Below are 21,492 nucleotides of genomic sequence, written 5' to 3' on the forward strand. Positions count from 1 at the left end.
AGCTTGTCTAACCTGGCTCCCTTGTGTAGTCTCATCCCCCACTCGTGTTTCTTGTGTCTCTTCAAACCCGGAAAGGTTTATCAAACCCAAGTCCACAGATTTAGTTGTCTTCAACTGTTGTTGTAATTAACTTGCAAACATATGGTGCCCCTGCTCACTCCTGCCAGGGAAACTGGCGCAGGCCTCCTCCTCTCTCCCCTCCCCCGGCTGCCTCCTCCTCTCCTCATCCATGTGCACTTGTTTTAAACTTTATTGAAGTGCTCTCGGGCTCTGAAGAGAGACATGCAAAGCAAGAGAAGTCGCCAATTTCCCATGCACTGCGATGTTCTTTGCTGGAGATGCAGCGCTCAGCCCTGCCTGTCTTTCTACTTGGTTTCATGCATGAGATAGCTGGGTTAGTCTCCTGTTAAAGGTCTTAAATGGTGTCCGTAAAAAAAATGTATATGCGCCAGCCAAGGGTCCCCATTTGTTGTCCGATGTTAAAAATCGTTCAACATTGGTAGCTTACACACTTGTACTTTGGTGTGTTGATTTTTGTTTTGTCTTAAACAAATTAGGTTATGAACTGTGCGGTGTGTAGTCATAAGTGACCAATGTCGAAAGAAATCTAGACAAGAAGATGATGTTCATTGAAGCAGATCGAAAAAGAGTCACCCAAAAACAGGCTGTAGCTTAAACAATAGTGGGACTTCAAGGCAGCGCATTTCCAAGGGGAGCAATAAAGACAATAACAGAATGGTGTGTGCTTGGTAGGTGACGTGAGAGTGTCGGAGGTGCTTGGTTCAATGCCTGAAAGCTGGGCCACTCAGGCGGAATACTTTGAGTGGGAAGCTCGTGAGTTGAACAGGATTCGTGCTGTAACTGGGAGCAGTGACAACTGTTTGTCACCATGCAGATGAATTTATGTACCCACCAGCGATAACGAAATAGTATTTGCCAATTTTCTGAAGGGAAGATACTATTAAGAATCTCAGTGGTACACCTTTGTTTTTGAACTTGGAAGCCTGAATCCGCCTGTGATTTGAATGTGCGCACATTTTACTTATCTTTGAAAAGGTGACGGTCACTATAGTCTACTGACCTGATGTATCACACAGTGTGCGGGGCACCATGCCGGGATTAGCGCTCAAGTTTCCCAATTCATCTGTCAACAGTCCCTATCCGGCATCTAATTCCAGTGCCTACAGCCAGGCAGGACAAGCACTTAGTGAACCCCAGCCGTTTCCCACTAGGCTCAGCACAGAAAAGGGTCCAAACACCGCCCACCTCTCTTATAACTGCACTACTCACCGATAATCCACTATGTGTCTGCAAACTGGTCTTAACTTGAGGAAGCCGGTTTCAGGGTAATGGAAAGAAGTCCCATATACCATAATATAAACTCTTTTACAGCCAAAATTAAACCTAAAGTATTAACTGATCACCTTGTCATTAGGACCCCTGCACTCCAAGCTGAAGAAGAGGACGCATAATATGTGGCCATCAATGCCCACCCTTACTCTCACCCAAACACAGTTGTACAAACAGGGAATCTGTCCCATCTGCTCGATACCTGACCTATATACTTTCATGGAACATAAAATCGCAGGCAAACAAGAGTAGTGAGCGCCATCACCCCGACTGTCCTGACCAATCACAGCATTCGGTTCAGCGGAAGTGCCGAGGGATGATGCTACCTAAATTAATGCTTCTTGTGACATCAACTTTTAAATAAAGTATGGCCAAGTCATCTGAGTGTGCTGATTATCATTACTAACCAGCTCAGAGGTCCTCCTTTCATCATCCGGTAATTATAGACATTCTGAATCTACTCAGAGTGCTAAGGAGAACTGCTACTCGACTCCTGGTGCTAATTTTAGCAACAGGTAAATAACAAATGCCGAGTTGATTCAGCATGCTGATGACCGTTACTAGCCAGCTCAATGGTTCTCATTTCACTAACCTGTAAATAAAGATTGAGCCGGTTTAGCATGCAGATGAGCTTTAAAACCAGGCCCAGTGGTCCTCCTTTCATCAACCTGTAATAAAGATTGAGCCGGTTTAGCGTGCTGGTGAGCTTTAAAACCCGGCTCAATGGTCCTCATTTCATCAACCTGTAAATGAAGATTGAGCAGGTTCGGCGTGCTGATGAGCTTTAAAACCCGGCCTAGTGGTCCTCATTTCATCAACTTGTAAATGAAGATTGAGCAGGTTCGGCGTGCTGATGAGCTTTAAAACCCGGCTCAATGGTCCTCATTTCATCAACTTGTAAATGAAGGTTGAGCCGGTTCAGCGTGCTGATGAGCTTTAAAACCCGGCTCAATGGTCCTCATTTCATCAACTTGTAAATGAAGATTGAGTTGGTTCGGCGTGCTGATGAGCTTTAACACCCGGCCTAGTGGTCCTCATTTCATCAACTTGTAAATGAAGGTTGAGCCGGTTCAGCGTGCTGATAAGCTTTAAAACCCGGCTCAATGGTCCTCATTTCATCAACTTGTAAATGAAGATTGAGTTGGTTCGGCGTGCTGATGAGCTTTAAAACCCGGCTCAATGGTCCTCATTTCATCAACTTGTAAATGAAGATTGAGTTGGTTCGGCGTGCTGATGAGCTTTAACACCCGGCCTAGTGGTCCTCATTTCATCAACTTGTAAATGAAGGTTGAGCCGGTTCAGCGTGCTGATAAGCTTTAAAACCCGGCTCAATGGTCCTCATTTCATCAACTTGTAAATGAAGATTGAGTTGGTTCGGCGTGCTGATAAGCTTTAAAACCCGGCTCAATGGTCCTCATTTCATCAACTTGTAAATGAAGATTGAGTTGGTTCGGCGTGCTGATGAGCTTTAAAACCCGGCCTAGTGGTCCTCATTTCATCAACTTGTAAATGAAGGTTGAGCCGGTTCAGCGTGCTGATAAGCTTTAAAACCCGGCTCAATGGTCCTCATTTCATCAACTTGTAAATGAAGATTGAGTTGGTTCGGCGTGCTGATAAGCTTTAAAACCCGGCTCAATGGTCCTCATTTCATCAACTTGTAAATGAAGATTGAGTTGGTTCGGCGTGCTGGTGAGCTTTAAAACCCGGCTCAATGGTCCTCATTTCATCAACCTGTAAATGAAGATTGAGCCGGTTGGGCGTGCAGATGAGCTTTAAAACTCTGCCCAGTGGTCCTCATTTCATTAACCTGTAAATGAAGATTGAGCCGGTTGGGCGTGCTGGTGAGCTTAAAAACCCAGCCCAGTGGTCCTCCTTTCATCAACCTGTAAATGAAGATTGAGCAGGTTCGGCGTGCTGATGAGCTTTAAAACCCGGCCTAGTGGTCCTCATTTCATCAACTTGTAAATGAAGATTGAGCAGGTTCGGCGTGCTGATGAGCTTTAAAACCCGGCTCAATGGTCCTCATTTCATCAACTTGTAAATGAAGGTTGAGCCGGTTCAGCGTGCTGATGAGCTTTAAAACCCGGCTCAATGGTCCTCATTTCATCAACTTGTAAATGAAGATTGAGTTGGTTCGGCGTGCTGATGAGCTTTAACACCCGGCCTAGTGGTCCTCATTTCATCAACTTGTAAATGAAGGTTGAGCCGGTTCAGCGTGCTGATAAGCTTTAAAACCCGGCTCAATGGTCCTCATTTCATCAACTTGTAAATGAAGATTGAGTTGGTTCGGCGTGCTGATGAGCTTTAAAACCCGGCTCAATGGTCCTCATTTCATCAACTTGTAAATGAAGATTGAGTTGGTTCGGCGTGCTGATGAGCTTTAAAACCCGGCTCAATGGTCCTCATTTCATCAACTTGTAAATGAAGATTGAGTTGGTTCGGCGTGCTGATGAGCTTTAACACCCGGCCTAGTGGTCCTCATTTCATCAACTTGTAAATGAAGGTTGAGCCGGTTCAGCGTGCTGATAAGCTTTAAAACCCGGCTCAATGGTCCTCATTTCATCAACTTGTAAATGAAGATTGAGTTGGTTCGGCGTGCTGATAAGCTTTAAAACCCGGCTCAATGGTCCTCATTTCATCAACTTGTAAATGAAGATTGAGTTGGTTCGGCGTGCTGATGAGCTTTAAAACCCGGCCTAGTGGTCCTCATTTCATCAACTTGTAAATGAAGGTTGAGCCGGTTCAGCGTGCTGATAAGCTTTAAAACCCGGCTCAATGGTCCTCATTTCATCAACTTGTAAATGAAGATTGAGTTGGTTCGGCGTGCTGATGAGCTTTAAAACCCGGCTCAATGGTCCTCATTTCATCAACTTGTAAATGAAGATTGAGTTGGTTCGGCGTGCTGATGAGCTTTAAAACCCGGCCTAGTGGTCCTCATTTCATCAACTTGTAAATGAAGGTTGAGCCGGTTCAGCGTGCTGATAAGCTTTAAAACCCGGCTCAATGGTCCTCATTTCATCAACTTGTAAATGAAGATTGAGTTGGTTCGGCGTGCTGATGAGCTTTAAAACCCGGCTCAATGGTCCTCATTTCATCAACTTGTAAATGAAGATTGAGTTGGTTCGGCGTGCTGATGAGCTTTAAAACCCGGCCTAGTGGTCCTCATTTCATCAACTTGTAAATGAAGGTTGAGCCGGTTCAGCGTGCTGACGGGCGTTACTAGCCAAATGAATGGCTCTCATTTCCAGGGTTGTCAGCATTGGAACTGGGGAGCCAGACTGGAGTCCCGGCTTCGGGTCACGATCCTGTGATTCGGGGAAAATTATTTAGTCTCATCGTGCCCAAAAACGTGTACGGAATCTGGTTCTAGTGTAGAGCGCACTAAAGCCATTGAGCAGAGTTTGAGCTATAGTAAACTGCCAAAAAAAACATAATAATAATAAAAAGCAAATAAGGAAAGGCTGGGCCAATTAAGGGTGCTAATGGGAAGTACCGCCCTCCTCAGTGGTACTCATTTCATCAACCGTGAATAAAGAAAGGCTGAGTTCAGTTCACGCTGCTGGAGGACATTACTACCCAGCTCTGTGTTATGAGTTGCAGGGAGGTTAAGCCTATAACATCCGGGTCGTCCATAGCTCTCTTTAGTGGGAGCTCAGCACACTGAGGGTCTCATTTATAAGGCCCCTTGCGCCATTGGAACGTCACTTTTTGTGGCGTTCCGTGGCGCAGAAGCCTGCGTGATATTTATCAGGCAGCACTAAGCCACTTTTTTTGGCTTAATGCTGCCCCATAAATATCAGTCCCTTTAACGTAGTGTTCTGCGTTAAAGGGGTGCGCAATGGGTGTTGCTGAGGGCATTCCCAGCAACATCCATGGCCTTTTGACCCTGCCCCAGATTTACGAGAAATCGTAAATCCAAGGCAGTGCCAAAAGCTTACGCCTCCCCAGGGTAGGCGTGAGGGAGGCGCAATAGGGAGAAATATTTTTATTTCTCCTTGTTTTTCCTTTTTCTATGTGTGCTGCATTCTGCAGCACAAGTAGAAAGAGGAAAAGCCTCTTTGTTTATTTTGTACAGAGAGGTTTCCCTTCCTGTACAAAAATAATCATCCCCGCAAGGCAGGCACCCGTGCACCATTGTGCAAAGGTGCCTGCGCTGTGCGCCGGCACAGGGGAAAAGGACAGCAATGCGCCGTATCTTATATATGTGGTAAATAAATAAATTACCGGTACTATTTTTCTATGCATTAAATGAAAAGGATAGCTCAATAAATAAGAGGCAGAGTCCGTGGTATCTGAGTCATACGGGCTTTAATTAAGTGGCTCGAGCCAATGGACATCGTGTTCCATCACCTACTAAGGTTCAGGAAGGGACATTCTCGACCTCGATCTCAACATTTCATTAACAGCATACAATATATATAGTAAAACCATACAGTTGCATTGAATACAGTGGGCGTAACAAGTGACAAACGAAAGATAAGAACATATGGGCATGAAAAGAAGGCGTGCACAGGGCGTGCACGGAGGCATGTGATGTAGACGTCACAGAAGTGTCATAAGTAGGTGGACACATGGAGGGGGCTTCATGGGCAGCTGGAACCTTTAACCTACTGGTGCGCGCAAAACGAGACATGACGTGTAACTGGAGAGAGCTGGGGGGCGCTGACTCCTAGCACTAGTAGAGGAGACTGAAGTCTGGGATGTCAGAACGACCTGTACCTATAGCATATCTGATATCTTGTGTTTAGAGTACATGTTGCTTGATTCTAAAAGTCATCAGGACAAAGGCTACTTGTCACTAAAAGCTAGTGCATGCATATATTTCTTCATGTATTGCATGGACTATGGATCTTCTATGGATACTAGTTCAGTAGATCACTTGCATGGAGACAGAAAGACTAGACTGTAGATGGATATGTTTATGCTGTTCGTAAGCCAGGAATGTGAAGCCGGGGAGCTGAACTGATAACTATAGGCATAACATATTCTTGGCAGGCAGGCCAGGCCGAGCCGGGCACCGCGTTGCTTGGCAGGAAGTAAGGGAAGGGTCAGGGATGCGGGCGGGGCTGCATCTCTCGGAGTGTTTCAGGAGATTTGAGGCCTAGATCTGGTGTCCAGGCCCTGTGGGGCCTTAGAAACGGGTGTATCTTGATGATTTAACGTGCACCATGTAAATACGTTGGCAACATAGGCCTGAAAGCCTAATTCACGTTGCTTTCACGGAGGACTGGATAACTGACATACTAACGTTGGACGTAACTGTAAATGCGTCTTTATTTTCGGTCATGGAAGGAAATGCATAGAAATCATGCATATATATTACATGTTGGGGAACACGTAGGGACACATAACAGGGCAAAATTCAATTTTCCTCATTCCCTCCTTGTTCCCTACGTTCCCTTCAGGAAACATCAATATTCATGAGACCATCTATCTGTTCATACAGCATCATTTGCTCGTCTTTTTTCATTTGGGAATGGGATCGTGGACGTGGAATACAAGATGTAGCGCACAAGCCGCAAATCGCTGGGCCACATTGTAAACAGAGACAACAACTGAATATGATCATTACTACTACTCCTAGGAATGACAGTACTTTCCATCCCCAGGCAGATATTACACTCCAGAGCCAACCGGACCATGTCCAGGTGCCTGGATTCTGGTGTAGCTGATGGGCTATTTTATGAAGTCTTGTTATTGCTGAATATACAGACGGTGCGTTATTAGGAATGAAAACGCAACAACTAGATCCGATGACTCTACAAGCTCCGCCCCTATCGGCCAGGATGATGTCAAGGACAAGGCGGTTCTGAAGAACAACAAATCTCATAGCAGACTGCTCTTCTGTTAAGTTACCTAGGGCGGAAGTAGTCTCATTCACTACTGCTTCAAGGGTTCTGGTTAACCTGCGTATTAATTTACTATTCTGGACAGGACCTATGAAGAAAAAGAAACCTTTATTGAAATCCGTATACTGTTCCAATGCAGTTTCAGTCTGATCGACAATTGGGGACTCAATCTCCCTTCTATGTCTAATGTGTACTAGATGGGTATTTCGGTGATAATCGGATGGGGCTAGGAAAACTGGTGGCAGTAAGAATGCAATGTAACAGGTTCCATCCCAATCTAGGGGCAAACGTACATAAGCGGTCTGACCACATATAAAATAGGAATGACGTGAAGCTTTGAAAGTAGACTTCCCACTATCACTGTACTCGACCACAGTAGTACAATCACTGTGTCCTAGATGTACTGAACCATTCTTTCTGACACATAATTCGCCTTTCACTGGTAGAACTGTTATGGAAGGCAAGTCTGGAGTAGTCTCGGACTGAACATTCAAAACCATGCAGTTGGAGGAGAAATTACCTAGATCATATACTTCATTTTCTAGATCTAACCCTGTCCTATGGGAAAGACCTTCCTTGTCTGGGAAACAGGATTCATTCATAACTGTATTCAGAAGGGACTTATCGTCTAAAGATGACGCCAATGTAAACCATGCTCCACACGAACCATTGTGTGAAAACGGATAGGGAAAGAGTGGCAGAACTCCCTTCACTGTCTGGTAAGGGGGGAGTCGACCACATACCCAGCAATTAGTGGCATTGCTGGTTTGGTGCGAATAGTGTAACATACGAATAAAAGTATTGTTGCGCATTGCAAGTCGATGGGATAACTCGTGAGGGGGTAGTTCACTAAATGTGTGCTCTACAGTATCATTAGAGGAAAAGTATGAATGTGAACCAAGAGGAGGAAAAAATACATATAACATATAACTTATACATGTGATCGTAAGACTCAGAAATAACATAAACAATAACGTAACAATGCATCTGCTTCGCAGACTTTTACAGTATTTCATTTTCTTGAAGTTTCGTCTATCTCTCTCACTATGTGGGTCTATCTCATACATGTCAGGAACCTGTCTAACCGCTTCACCCGAGGGGGACTTAAACAATTAAACGCTGTCTGACTTACTAGACCTTAATTTCAGTTTATACTCCTGCTGCGGAGTTTTCTCTAACAGGGGAAGTTTAGAGTCAGTATCGGGGCAGTCCTTGAAAAAAATCTGTGGACACAGTCCATGGAACTGCTTGATGTGACTGGAATGGAGCCAGCCTTTTCTTCCTTCTAGCTTTACGGCGGTCCTTGTGGTCATCAGAACGAGTTTTGGCTCCTTCCAGCGGGGCTCCAGAGGGCTTGAACGATCAAAATTCCGGACCAGAACTAGATCTCCTGGAACGACCTCGTGCGGTTTCACCTGGGTGTTGTCTGGAAAGGCAGCCGCGACCTGTGAACGACAAGAGAGTAGTGCAGACATCAAGGAAGCTAGGTAATCTGTCAGCATGTTACTGTCAACATCGGTGATTTTACGAGGCATAGGTGTACCCCACATGTTTGGGGGACGACCGAAAACTACTTCGTAAGGTGACAAACCAGATCTGGAGTGAGCCACCATTCTCATATAGAAGAGGGCAACCGGCAGGGCTACCATCCAATCTACACCTTTTTCTGCACAGACCTTCGCTAATCGTATTTTCAGAGTTTGATTGTGTCGCTCGACGAGGCCAGCTGCCTCGGGGTGTCGCACACAGTGGAACTTCCACTGGTACCCTAACAAAAGTGATACTTGTTTCATGAGTTCGGACGAGAATGGCTGTCCATTATCTGAATACACGACACGGGGCAAACCATATCGAGGGAAAAACTCACGAACCAGCTGCTTGGCAGTGGTCACGGCAGTATAATCTGAGACTGGATATGCTTCTGTCCATCTGGACAAAGCGCATACAACTACGAGGACATACTTGAATCCTCGACATCGATCCATCTGGATATAATCCATCTGGAGGACTTCAAAAGGATGGTCAGGAGGATGAAATCCACCTTGTTCCACGGGAACACCTTTACCTGGATTGAACTGACAACAGATCATGCAGGTACGCACTTTCTGCTTCGCTGCTGCTCGTAAATGCTTGTTAAACCAGAGGTTCTGGATGCTGTCTAACATGGCTTTTTCTCCTAAATGTGCTGGACTATGTGTTGTATTAATAATGACTTGAACCATAGAGTCGGGGAGAAACCATGTGGCTTTTCCCTTCGTCAACCATCCCTGATCTGTCTGGACCCCTCCTTGTTCAGACCATCTCTTGATTTCGTCTGGGGTAGCATGTGTCTGTATGTCTAGTACATCTTGTGTAGGGTCCTTAACTGTCATACAAGTCGTCTGATCTGGAACATCTGTCTTTGTCGTGTTAACTGGGATGTCTGGAGTCTGAGCTGTAAGCTTGGCTGTTCGATCTGCTAGATCGCTACCCTGGGAAATGGTGTCAGTGACTCTTGTATGTGCCTTGCACTTCATAATCGCTATAGCTGTAGGTAAATGTATTGCTTCTAACAGAGCTTGAATGAGGGGGCCATGCTGAATCTTGGCTCCATGAGAGGTCATGAAACCTCTTTCTTGCCAGAGGACTCCAAAGTCGTGAACGACTCCGAATGCATAACGTGAATCTGTATATATGTTTACTTTCAGGTTCTTAGCTCGTATGCAGGCTTGGGTCAGAGCGATGAGCTCTGCTGCTTGAGCAGACAGGGTGTCAATACGATGTGTTTCTATAACTTCAGTTTCAGTAGTCACTGCATATGCGGCTACTAACTCTCCTGTACTCGTTCTCATACATGAACCATCCACGTAAAGTGTCAGGTCTGGGTCAGGTAATGCAATGTCCGTCAAGTCTTGTCTTGTCTTTGTCATGGTGGTAATAACTTCCACACAGTCATGTGTGGCAGGGTTTGATGTAATCGAGGGCAACAGTGTAGCAGGATTTAATATGTTGCAGCGTCTGATTTCTATGTGTGGCTGAAACAGTGTCAGTTCATACCCTGTTAATCGTGCAATTGTCAAGTGCTGAGTCTGTGTTCGGTTTAAAAGAACTTCCACGGAGTGTGGAACTTGTACTGTCAGGGAGTGTCCTAACACTATGGAATCACTTTGTCTGATAGCTAGAGCTGTGGCTGCAACTGATTTGAGGCACGCAGGCAAAGCCTGGGCTACTGGATCTAATGTGCTAGAAAAATAAGCACAAGGCTTGTGTTGTCCTGCTTGATCTTGCGTGAGAACAGATAATGCTGTACCATCACGTTCAGTGACAAAAAGTGTAAAAGGTTTACTATAGTTTGGTGTCGCTAAAACAGGTGCTTGACATAAAGCTTTCTTTAACTCATTGAAAACAAGTGTATGTTCCTGGGTCCAAGGGAGGACAGTCGATGTCGATGCCTCCTGTGTTGTCAACTGTATCAGTGGCTTGGCTAGATATGCGTACTGAGGGATCCATTGTCTGCAGTAAGAAGTGAGGCCGATAAAAGCTCGTACCTCCTTCTGTGTCTTGGGCTGTGGAAGATGTGCTATTAACCGGATACGGTCAGGTGTCAACTGTCTACCCCTCTTGGACAGCAAGTGTCCAAGGTATACCACTTGCTGGACACAGAATTGCAGTTTCGAAGGGGACACCTTGTGCCCCATCTCTGCCAGAAAATACAAGACGGTCAGTGATGCACATTCGCAGTCACGTTCTGTACGGGCTGTAATTAATAGGTCATCGACATACTGAAGCAGGGCAGTGTCAGTTGGCATGTGAATACTATCTAGCTGTCGTTTCAGTGCTTGACTGTAAATACTAGGACTTTCTGTGAAACCTTGAGGTGCACGTGTGAATTTATAGCTTCTTCCATTTAAACAGAATCCGAAAAGGAACTGGCTGTCTGGATGAATGGGGACACTAAAGAAGGCGTTCTTGAGATCGATGACAGTAAAGAACGCTGCTTCGGAATCAATGGCAGTCAATAAGGAAGAGATGTCTGGAACCACTGGGTACTGGGGTATGATACATTTATTAAGTTCTCGAAGGTCAATCACTAGTCGATAGACTGGAGGTGCATTTGGGTCAGTACGTTTAAGGATCGGAATGATAGGAGAATTACATACATTGGAGTCAGTTTCTACAACCACTCCTTGAGCAATGAGCTCGTCAATGATTTTTGATAAGGCTGCTACAGCCTCAGGTGGCAGCTTGTATTGTCTGATTCGTGGTAGTACAACTCCTTGTTTCAGAGTAACACGATATGGTGTAATGTGCATACAACCTACATCAGTTGGACCTTGCGCCCATAAATGCTGTGGTACATTCAGTAATCTTGGATCAAAATCTCTTAACACATAATGTCCTTTAAAATCACGTAAAAACAATCTCACTCCTTCCGGAGAACAGCAAATCACTGCACCTAGTTCTTTCAATGTTTTAATACCAAGTAAGTTTTCTGGACATGATTTCGTAAGTAACAAGTCTGTAGTTCGGGACAATGGACCAACTTCTAGGGAAACTGGTTTCGATATTTCATTAACAATAGGCTTTCCTGAAAATCCCAGGGAAACATTTCTTGAGCCTGAGAGAGGAGCCCCTGGAACCTCGTCATGACTGATGGTAGTCCTACTTGCCCCTGTATCAATCAGAAATTTTCTGTCTTTCCCTAATACCTGACTGTGTACATAGGGACCCTCTTGATCTACAGGAACTTCGATGAGAGGCAAGCCAACCTCCCTCTCTAGGCTGTTTCATGAATACTGCTGATATTCTGGATAATCTGACTGTGCGTACTGGTACATCTGCTGTGTAACGTGTTGTGTGGCAGCTATAGGCTGCGGTACTGTTACTGTCTGTTGTGTGTTCTGCGGCGGTTGCGTATTTTGCGGAACATGTTCCTGTCTAGGAGGACGCGGTCTTTCTTTCGTCTTACCAGTAGCTATGTTGTGTTTCAGAACTGCACATTCGTTTATATAGTGACCTGGCTGTTTACAGTAATTGCATGTCCCTTTAACGGGAGCCGCAGAATGAGTAGTCTGATTCGTACCCCTCTTTTGACTATCTGCTGGAACAGACTGTGCAACTAGTACTTTCATTTTCGTGTCTTTCATACGTCTCCTTTCGTGTTCTTGTTCTTCCCTGATTCGGTTCTGGTGGTACTGTAACATCTGTAGCATTTGGGACGGGGTATTAGCTTGCCAGGTACTCTCCACTTTCAATACTCGATTTTTAACTTGTGGTAAAGAATTCTCAACTAGTTTGGTAACAAAAAGATGTGGATACGACTCACTACTTGTTTTCAAACCGCTATTAATAATGAAACATTTCTCAAATCTGGAATAAAAATCACTAGTGTCTTCGTCTTGTTTCTGTTTACAGGCTGAGATGGCATCCCAGTCTTCCTTTTTCGTGGTTAGTAATCTTGGCAAGACTTGTATTAACAACTCGGGCAATGCTTTGGCTTTTTCCCCGAGACCAGTACCAGGAACTCGTGTGTTATCTTCGTTCTCTAATTCTGCCCAATCAACCTTTTTCTCTCCCACCTCCCATTCTTTTTCTTTGAGTTTTTCATATATGCCCGCAGGCAACAGGACCTTTAACATTTTAATGATATCGGGATACGTGTATTCTCCCATACGGAGCATGTCTTTTAATTCACGGTGGAACCCTGCTGGATCTTTATCGTGCCAGGGAACTAACTTTTTCATTTCCAGTAGTTCTATTTTCGTTAAAGGGGTGTAAACAAATACTCGTTCGAGCGTACCTCCCGTTCCCTTAACAGGATGGACTTCTCGCAAGGGATTCTGTCTGTCTATGTAAAATGTCTTCCTTACTTGGGGTGGAACAGGAACAAAATGTGGAGTCAGGAACGTTCTGTACTTGTGGCGTTGTTCTAAAATGACATTAATCAAATCGGTACCTAGGCCTTTCCATCTGTTTAGGAGTAACTCGTCCAATACATTATATAGGGGACCTGGATCAGAATGCTGACTTTCGTACAGTGTAATGAGGTGCTGGATCATGTACATACCCACCAGTCGCTGTTCGTCTGGGGATAGTTTCAGAAATGTTTGGGCCACTACTTCGTCGGAAAATGTGCTAGAATCACTAGTCCATTGAACTGCTGATCGGGCTAGTTCCTGTTCATGCATGGTACTAAGCTCACTGTAACCTATTCGTAGTTTCAGAACTCTATCGGTAGCTTGGAATAAATGCTCAAGAGAACACTGTTCTGGTACGGGAGGAGAAAAAGCTTTCTTGTAGTCTGAGCGTGTGTGTCTGTCAAATGGTCTCGTCCTACCTACATACGCTATTCTGGTGGGATTCTCGGTGTCTACATCTTCGTCTGAAGAGTCATTCTCTTTCTCGGCTACTCTCATTGCTTTCTCCCTTTCGTGTATGCTTATAATTTCTTTACGAATCTTTCTGTACATGGTTTCTATACAATTTTGTGTCTTGTGTTTTCCTTCTGCTATGTTGTCACTCCATCTTGTCAGGACTTTCATCTCATCTTTGTCTTTATCAGGATGATCCTGTTCTCTTATTAAACAATTTATTAAAAATTGCAAAATCATGCCTTGAATCTCAACTTTCCTGTGTGCCATAGCCTCGTGAATACTTTCTGGTTTCTCCCCTGTTCGGATGAAATGATATATACTGTCTAAATGTTCTTTCATATCTGATATGGTAATCAAAAAGTTTGCAACTCGTCGTAAACGTACGGAATATAATATCATGTGATCTTCGCCTGGCACTGGGTCATATCTACAATCCGTAAGGTATTGTTTGAGGGCTGCGTATGTAGCCATTTTTGGCGTACGTTGTAATGCTGCGTCTCTCAGCGTCATTCGTTTTACTTGAGGCGGGGTGATAGGGATACCTCCCCCTGCTCCTCCTGAACTTGAATCATCAACTAATACTGTGTGCGACGTTGCTGGTAATGTGACTGGTAAAGTAGGCAAACGTAATGTGGGTTGGTCCTGGGTTACTGGCGGATTAAAAGGATTCCCGGGACCAGTGGCTGGAGGAACAGTAATCGCGTTATTACCAGGGTTGTGAGGTTGAGCAGGCGGAGGAGGATTCGGATTTGTATATTCTGGGACAGTGTTGTCTAAATAGGAAGAAAGGAAAATTTCAGCTGCGGTCGGTTTATGACGTAGCTTAGTCGGGACCAATGGTGGCGGTAAATTACAGGGTGCTTCCGGGGTCGCCTTAGGCAGGCCCTCGGCGAGAAGGGGATACATGCCTTTAATAAGGGCATTTCTTTGTCTGTCTAACTGTTCTGCTTTAACTCGTTCACCTTCTTCTAGTAGTTCCCGTTCTTGGGCTTTTTCTGATGATTCCCTACTTAGTTCTGCTTTCCTGAATTCTTTTTCTGTTCTTCTATGCGATTCTTTACGCCACAATTCTATGGCATCTTTCTGGGATTGTCTGGCTTTCTTTTTCCATAATGCTTCCTCTACTCTCATGATGCATTCAGTATCCCAAGTTCCTGAAACAGGCCATCTATATTTCTCTTCTAGATTTTTGGTATAATCTACCCATAAGTCTAAGTACAGTATGGCATCTAAGCCATGTTTATGATACATGAAATGTCCAGGACTGTCCCTAGGAGGGACAGGAACTGATTCCTCGAGTATCCCTTTTCTGGTTCCTATCTGACGTAACTTTGAAAACAGAGGCATATTTGAACGTACTTGAACTTGAACACAATGAACACAGTAATGAATAGCAAAACAAATCATTCATACCACGACATCAAAAAAAACACATTAAAAACAGTTCGGACAGATACTACCTAGTACATTGAAAACATAATACATCGAAAACATAATACTGGAAATCTCGAGAGACTATACTAGAAAACAGAATTACTGGATGCACTGCTAAAACAGTACAGAACATACCGGTCTCTTAAAGAGACACGTCATACCGTATCCACCTAGGTGAACACGTCGGACCGGATCTGTGTACCCAGACCCGTCTGGACCGGGCACAAATTAATAGATGCGTTCCCAGCAATGGTACTCACCGGGAAGCAAAACTGAAGGCCTCGGAAACTGGACTGGACTGGACTGCTACGACGTCTGGTTACTGCTACGCACTACGCATGCGCTTCACAGGTGGACCTCAGGATACCTCGGACCTTGCTCTCTTGGCTTGGGCTCTGGTCGGGACTCGCCGCATTCCTCACCGCCTCGTCTGGATGCTGGACCGCAGTCTCTGTCTCCTCCGTGGGCCTGAGGGAGATTAAGCAGGAAAACCTGCAGGTGCGCTGAAGGGGTCCGTCACGGCTGTAGAAGGGTCAGGGGCCTGCGTTACATCGCCGGCGCGTGGGGAAGGGGCTCGTCCCTATTCGGGCGCCATTATGTGGTAAATAAATAAATTACCGGTACTATTTTTCTATGCATTAAATGAAAAGGATAGCTCAATAAATAAGAGGCAGAGTCCGTGGTATCTGAGTCATACGGGCTTTAATTAAGTGGCTCGAGCCAATGGACATCGTGTTCCATCACCTACTAAGGTTCAGGAAGGGACATTCTCGACCTCGATCTCAACATTTCATTAACAGCATACAATATATATAGTAAAACCATACAGTTGCATTGAATACAGTAGGCGTAACAAGTGACAAACGAAAGATAAGAACATATGGGCGTGAAAAGAAGGCGTGCACAGGGCGTGCACGGAGGCATGTGATGTAGACGTCACAGAAGTGTCATAAGTAGGTGGACACATGGAGGGGGCTTCATGGGCAGCTGGAACCTTTAACCTACTGGTGCGCGCAAAACGAGACATGACGTGTAACTGGAGAGAGCTGGGGGGCGCTGACTCCTAGCACTAGTAGAGGAGACTGAAGTCTGGGATGTCAGAACAACCTGTACCTATAGCATATCTGATATCTTGTGTTTAGAGTACATGTTGCTTGATTCTAAAAGTCATCAGGACAAAGGCTACTTGTCACTAAAAGCTAGTGCATGCATATATTTCTTCATGTATTGCATGGACTATGGATCTTCTATGGATACTAGTTCAGTAGATCACTTGCATGGAGACAGAAAGACTAGACTGTAGATGGATATGTTTATGCTGTTCGTAAGCCAGGAATGTGAAGCCGGGGAGCTGAACTGATAACTATAGGCATAACATATTCTTGGCAGGCAGGCCAGGCCGAGCCGGGCACCGCGTTGCTTGGCAGGAAGTAAGGGAAGGGTCAGGGATGCGGGCGGGGCTGCATCTCTCGGAGTGTTTCAGGAGATTTGAGGCCTAGATCTGGTGTCCAGGCCCTGTGGGGCCTTAGAAACGGGTGTATCTTGATGATTTAACGTGCACCATGTAAATACGTTGGCAACATAGGCCTGAAAGCCTAATTCACGTTGCTTTCACGGAGGACTGGATAACTGACATACTAACGTTGGACGTAACTGTAAATGCGTCTTTATTTTCGGTCATGGAAGGAAATGCATAGAAATCATGCATATATATTACATGTTGGGGAACACGTAGGGACACATAACAGGGCAAAATTCAATTTTCCTCAGTTTGAGCTATAGTAAACTGCCAAAAAAAACATAATAATAATAAAAAGCAAATAAGGAAAGGCTGGGCCAATTAAGGGTGCTAATGGGAAGTACCGCCCTCCTCAGTGGTACTCATTTCATCAACCGTGAATAAAGAAAGGCTGAGTTCAGTTCACGCTGCTGGAGGACATTACTACCCAGCTCTGTGTTATGAGTTGCAGGGAGGTTAAGCCTATAACATCCGGGTCGTCCATAGCTCTCTTTAGTGGGAGCTCAGCACACTGAGGGTCTCATTTATAAGGCCCCTTGCGCCATTGGAACGTCACTTTTTGTGGCGTTCCGTGGCGCAGAAGCCTGCGTGATATTTATCAGGCAGCACTAAGCCACTTTTTTTGGCTTAATGCTGCCCCATAAATATCAGTCCCTTTAACGTAGTGTTCTGCGTTAAAGGGGTGCGCAATGGGTGTTGCTGAGGGCATTCCCAGCAACATCCATGGCCTTTTGACCCTGCCCCAGATTTACGAGAAATCGTAAATCCAAGGCAGTGCCAAAAGCTTACGCCTCCCCAGGGTAGGCGTGAGGGAGGCGCAATAGGGAGAAATATTTTTATTTCTCCTTGTTTTTCCTTTTTCTATGTGTGCTGCATTCTGCAGCACAAGTAGAAAGAGGAAAAGCCTCTTTGTTTATTTTGTACAGAGAGGTTTCCCTTCCTGTACAAAAATAATCATCCCCGCAAGGCAGGCACCCGTGCACCATTGTGCAGAGGTGCCTGCGCTGTGCGCCGGCACAGGGGAAAAGGACAGCAATGCGCCGTATCTTATAGATGGCCCTTTTCTATTGCCATAGGGAAGGGCAGCAGGAAGGCCTGTTGCGCTTCCATACGGCATAACCTCATAAATGAGGCCCCCGCTTCTTACTGGTGCAACTACAGCTGTTCATGAACACTAAAACATAGGGGGGGCTCATTTACAAGCCCCTTGTGCTGCCGGTACATCACATTTTTCCATATTAACAGTGACGCACCGGCGGCACAATGGGCTTGTAAATAAGTCCCAGGGTCTTCAAAATTGACAAATGCCATTTTCCAAACTATCAATAAACATGCTGATGCAAACAGATGCATCACTTCCCTCCACTGCTTTACATTCCATACCTCAACAGAACATAAACACTAGTTTACAAGCAGCACAGCCCCCCTACCAAATAAGCCCCGGAGGTGCAGGGCTGTGCCAACGATAAAACTCGGACACTTAGAGAACCTGTGGCAAAAGAACCTAGCTCAGAGGTGCCCCGGGTCTGTGTGCGCGTCTTACACCGCAGGTTCAATTTACAGCCAAAACAGCCTGGATTTAGGTGTGCAGTGCAGAGTCACTAATTTTGGGGCAGATGTACAAGCCTCCTGCGACACCAGTACGTCACTTTTCGGGACGTACTGGTGGCGCAGGGGGATCCTCCATATTTACAAGGACATAAAAATCCACCCTGCGTGACTTTTCCTCTCCTTTTAAATACGACCCCTTCACACGCAGCAGTTTGCGTTGAAGGGGCGTTCCATGGGTGTTGCTGTGGGTGTTCCCACGCAACACCCATGGAACAAGACACATCTCCAGATTTACGAGAAATCGTAAATCTGGAGATGTGTCTGAATGCTACGCCACCCTAGAGGTGGCGTAGGGAGTCGCAACGAGGAGAAATGTTTTCATTTCTCCCCTTTTTTTCCTTCTTTCAATGCGTGCTGCATTCTACAGCACGCATTGAAAGAGGAAAAAGCCTTCAGTGATTGTTTTTGTGCAGGAAGGTGCCCCTTTCTGCACAAATACAATCTCCCCATGACACACGGCATCCTTGCACCACGGTGCAAGGGTGGCTGTGCCAGCGCATGGCAGCTGTTTGTGCGCCAGCGCAGGGGAGAGCACAGGAATGCGACATATTCTTGTAAATATGTTGCATCCCTGTGCTTCGGAAGTGCCGCAGCGTGGCGCAGCTAAAGGGCTTGCGGTGCCGTGCTGCGGCACTTCCTCATAGATCTGCCCCTAAAAGTGAGAACTTTGCACTGTCCAACCGCAAATTCCACTTCCAACCTTGAAATCGGTTCCCTATAGGATAACCCACCGACTTATTTCTATGCATTACATACTGCATATATCCACATGAACATCTCCAAGAAGCTTCTACCTGTTTAATGCTACAATCCAGTCCCAGTCAGTTTTGTTTGCTTTTGGTTGCGACTTGGAACTTACTATTCTCTGTAAAGTAACCGCAATGCCTCACATCAAACTCTTCTCAGTGCAGATAATCTGCGCAAAATAATAAGTGAAAGGAAGTCACAATGAGACAGCAAATAAAGCGGTTCATTTCGAAAGTTTGGGCCATATTATCAAGGAAGCTGCGGTAGTTTATCGCCGCTTTACCGGCAGGAAACTGCAGATAAAGCGGCGATATTGGGCTTGATAATATGCGATTCGAATTTCAATCGAAGCCAAGGTTAGATGTTCACACATCTAACCTGGGCTTCGATTGAAATTCGAATCGCGTAGTATCAAGCCCATTATCGCCGCTTTATCTGCAGTTTCCTGCCGGTAAAGCGGCGATAAACTACCGCAGCTTCCTTGATAATATGGCCCTATGCTTTTAAGTTTCTACAGCTCTATCCAAACATGCTGGAAGTATTGGTAAATCTGTGACGCAAAGATTTCATCATTTTTTTCTGAAACAGACCGTGGATAAATTATAAATAATTTTACAGCGGTGAGAGATGCCTGCATCCTGAGCATATCAAATATCCAGAAGACAAATAAAAACACAAGGGAACATATTTGCAAGTATATCATTAAAATGCCTAGTAGCACTTCTTTCAGATGCACTTTCATGCACGGAGCAGCAGATGAATTACCCAGTACTGCTTTCTTTGACTTCAGAAACAAGCATTGGCATCGTCAATAGGTCTCGCCTTTGGGACCGTATAAGTTTTTAGTTATGCAGCACAATATCCCTGGTGCAACTGTTGCACGGCTAAACACTTATAAGGTCCCAAAGGCGAGACCTATTGGCTATGCCACTGCTTGTTAACATTGTAAGTGATTGTCAAAATATATGTACACATTTTTTTTTATATATGAAAGAAGAAAAAAGTTATTAAACCAAGCAAATAAACATTCTTATACTGGATTTTTTGGGCTTCTGTGATATTAACTTGGTGATAGTTGAATGTTGAATGTGGTGTGACATGACACCAGCATGCATATATAATTTGCTACCTCATGATTTCTTGCTGCAATGTGGTGGGTTTGTTTGCAATTTTTAAAACCTCAATGAAATGCATTTTTTATCTGTGGTCATTGATAAATTATGAAAGATTTTCTTCTTCTCATTAATGTTTTTTTTTCAATCATTTTACCCAAATCTTTTTAATTGTTGACATGAAATGCTCTCTTTTATGGTTTCATAACCGAAATAAAGATTTTCAAGAATGTGGTGAGGGGTGAGGTATTACCATTGTTTGCTATTGAAGTATCCCAAAGGGAGTTTATTTTAGACCTAGTGTACGATTAAAGCGCCAAAAAGAGGTAGGTATATATATATATATATATATATATATATATATATATATATATATATATAAGTGTGTGTGTGTGTGTGTATATATATATATATATACTGATCTGTAAAGAAGAACATTTTACGTTTTTATTTAACAGAGGGGAGATGTAGTGTCTAGCGAATTTTTATCACGGAACCCTCGCACTGTCATCAAGTTTATTATGATATGGAACTCCTACGGAGGTCCACGAAATTACACACTACAGATAAAAGAAGAAATGCATTTCATTCAATAAATAGCCCTTCCTTTGAATGAAGAGGCCTCCTTAACATCTAATATCATACATACTGTGCGAAATGCAGAGGACGATAAAACAGTCATAAGAAACAACAAAGTGCAAAGTATCACATACAAGGAGCGAAATAGAACAAAGTACTCCTATAAAGCAAGAAAATAAATATTAAGACACATATACAACCAAATAAACAACCATGAAAATATTACAGCGTGAGAAATAGCATTAGAATTACCTAATAAACAGCCCAGAAAGTTTGAAAAATTGATAAATCCTATTACAGACCATTTCATTTGGTGGGGACAAGAAAAATAGACGGGCCTCATGGGCTGAATGAATGTTGAATTTGATGTATGAAGATCTTAAAAAAATACGCCTAGCCTTTTGTAATCCCGGACACACAAATAACACGATTAAAATCTTGAACTTGCAAACAACACATTTCACAAATTCCTCCTCCTATCATGAAACCCTTTTGGTTACTCCCGGACTCTATAGAGCTGTGACGTAGGTGTCAGGGCAAAATGCACTGAAAGCTTGGTTTAGAATGTTGAGTTCACGGTTGCACGCGGAAGAATAAAGCTGTGTAATACTAAGCTCCGTGTGTAGCATAGTCATTGGTGGGTACCCCGCCTGAGGTAGGCGCTACACCCCTTACTATTAAAAAGATATGCCACACTTTTCTTTGCAGAACTCAGCCCCTGTAGTGCAGTTAACTGTCAAAGCAAAAACAAGAGCTATGTGAGAGACAGAATTTGGCTACTTCTAGCAACCAAGAGCCCTTGGCCATGACCGTCTAGTGGCAGATGATACCAACCTCATTTCTGCTCTCCCAGAAACCCTGGGAAGAAATCCTAGATGACGCACTATACACAGTTCTAAAAGACCTTATATTTTGAAGAAAGGTTGGGCTTGACTAGT

Source organism: Lissotriton helveticus, chromosome 11 (assembly GCF_964261635.1).
Source record: "Lissotriton helveticus chromosome 11, aLisHel1.1, whole genome shotgun sequence".
Taxonomy (NCBI): Eukaryota; Metazoa; Chordata; class Amphibia; order Caudata; family Salamandridae; genus Lissotriton; species Lissotriton helveticus.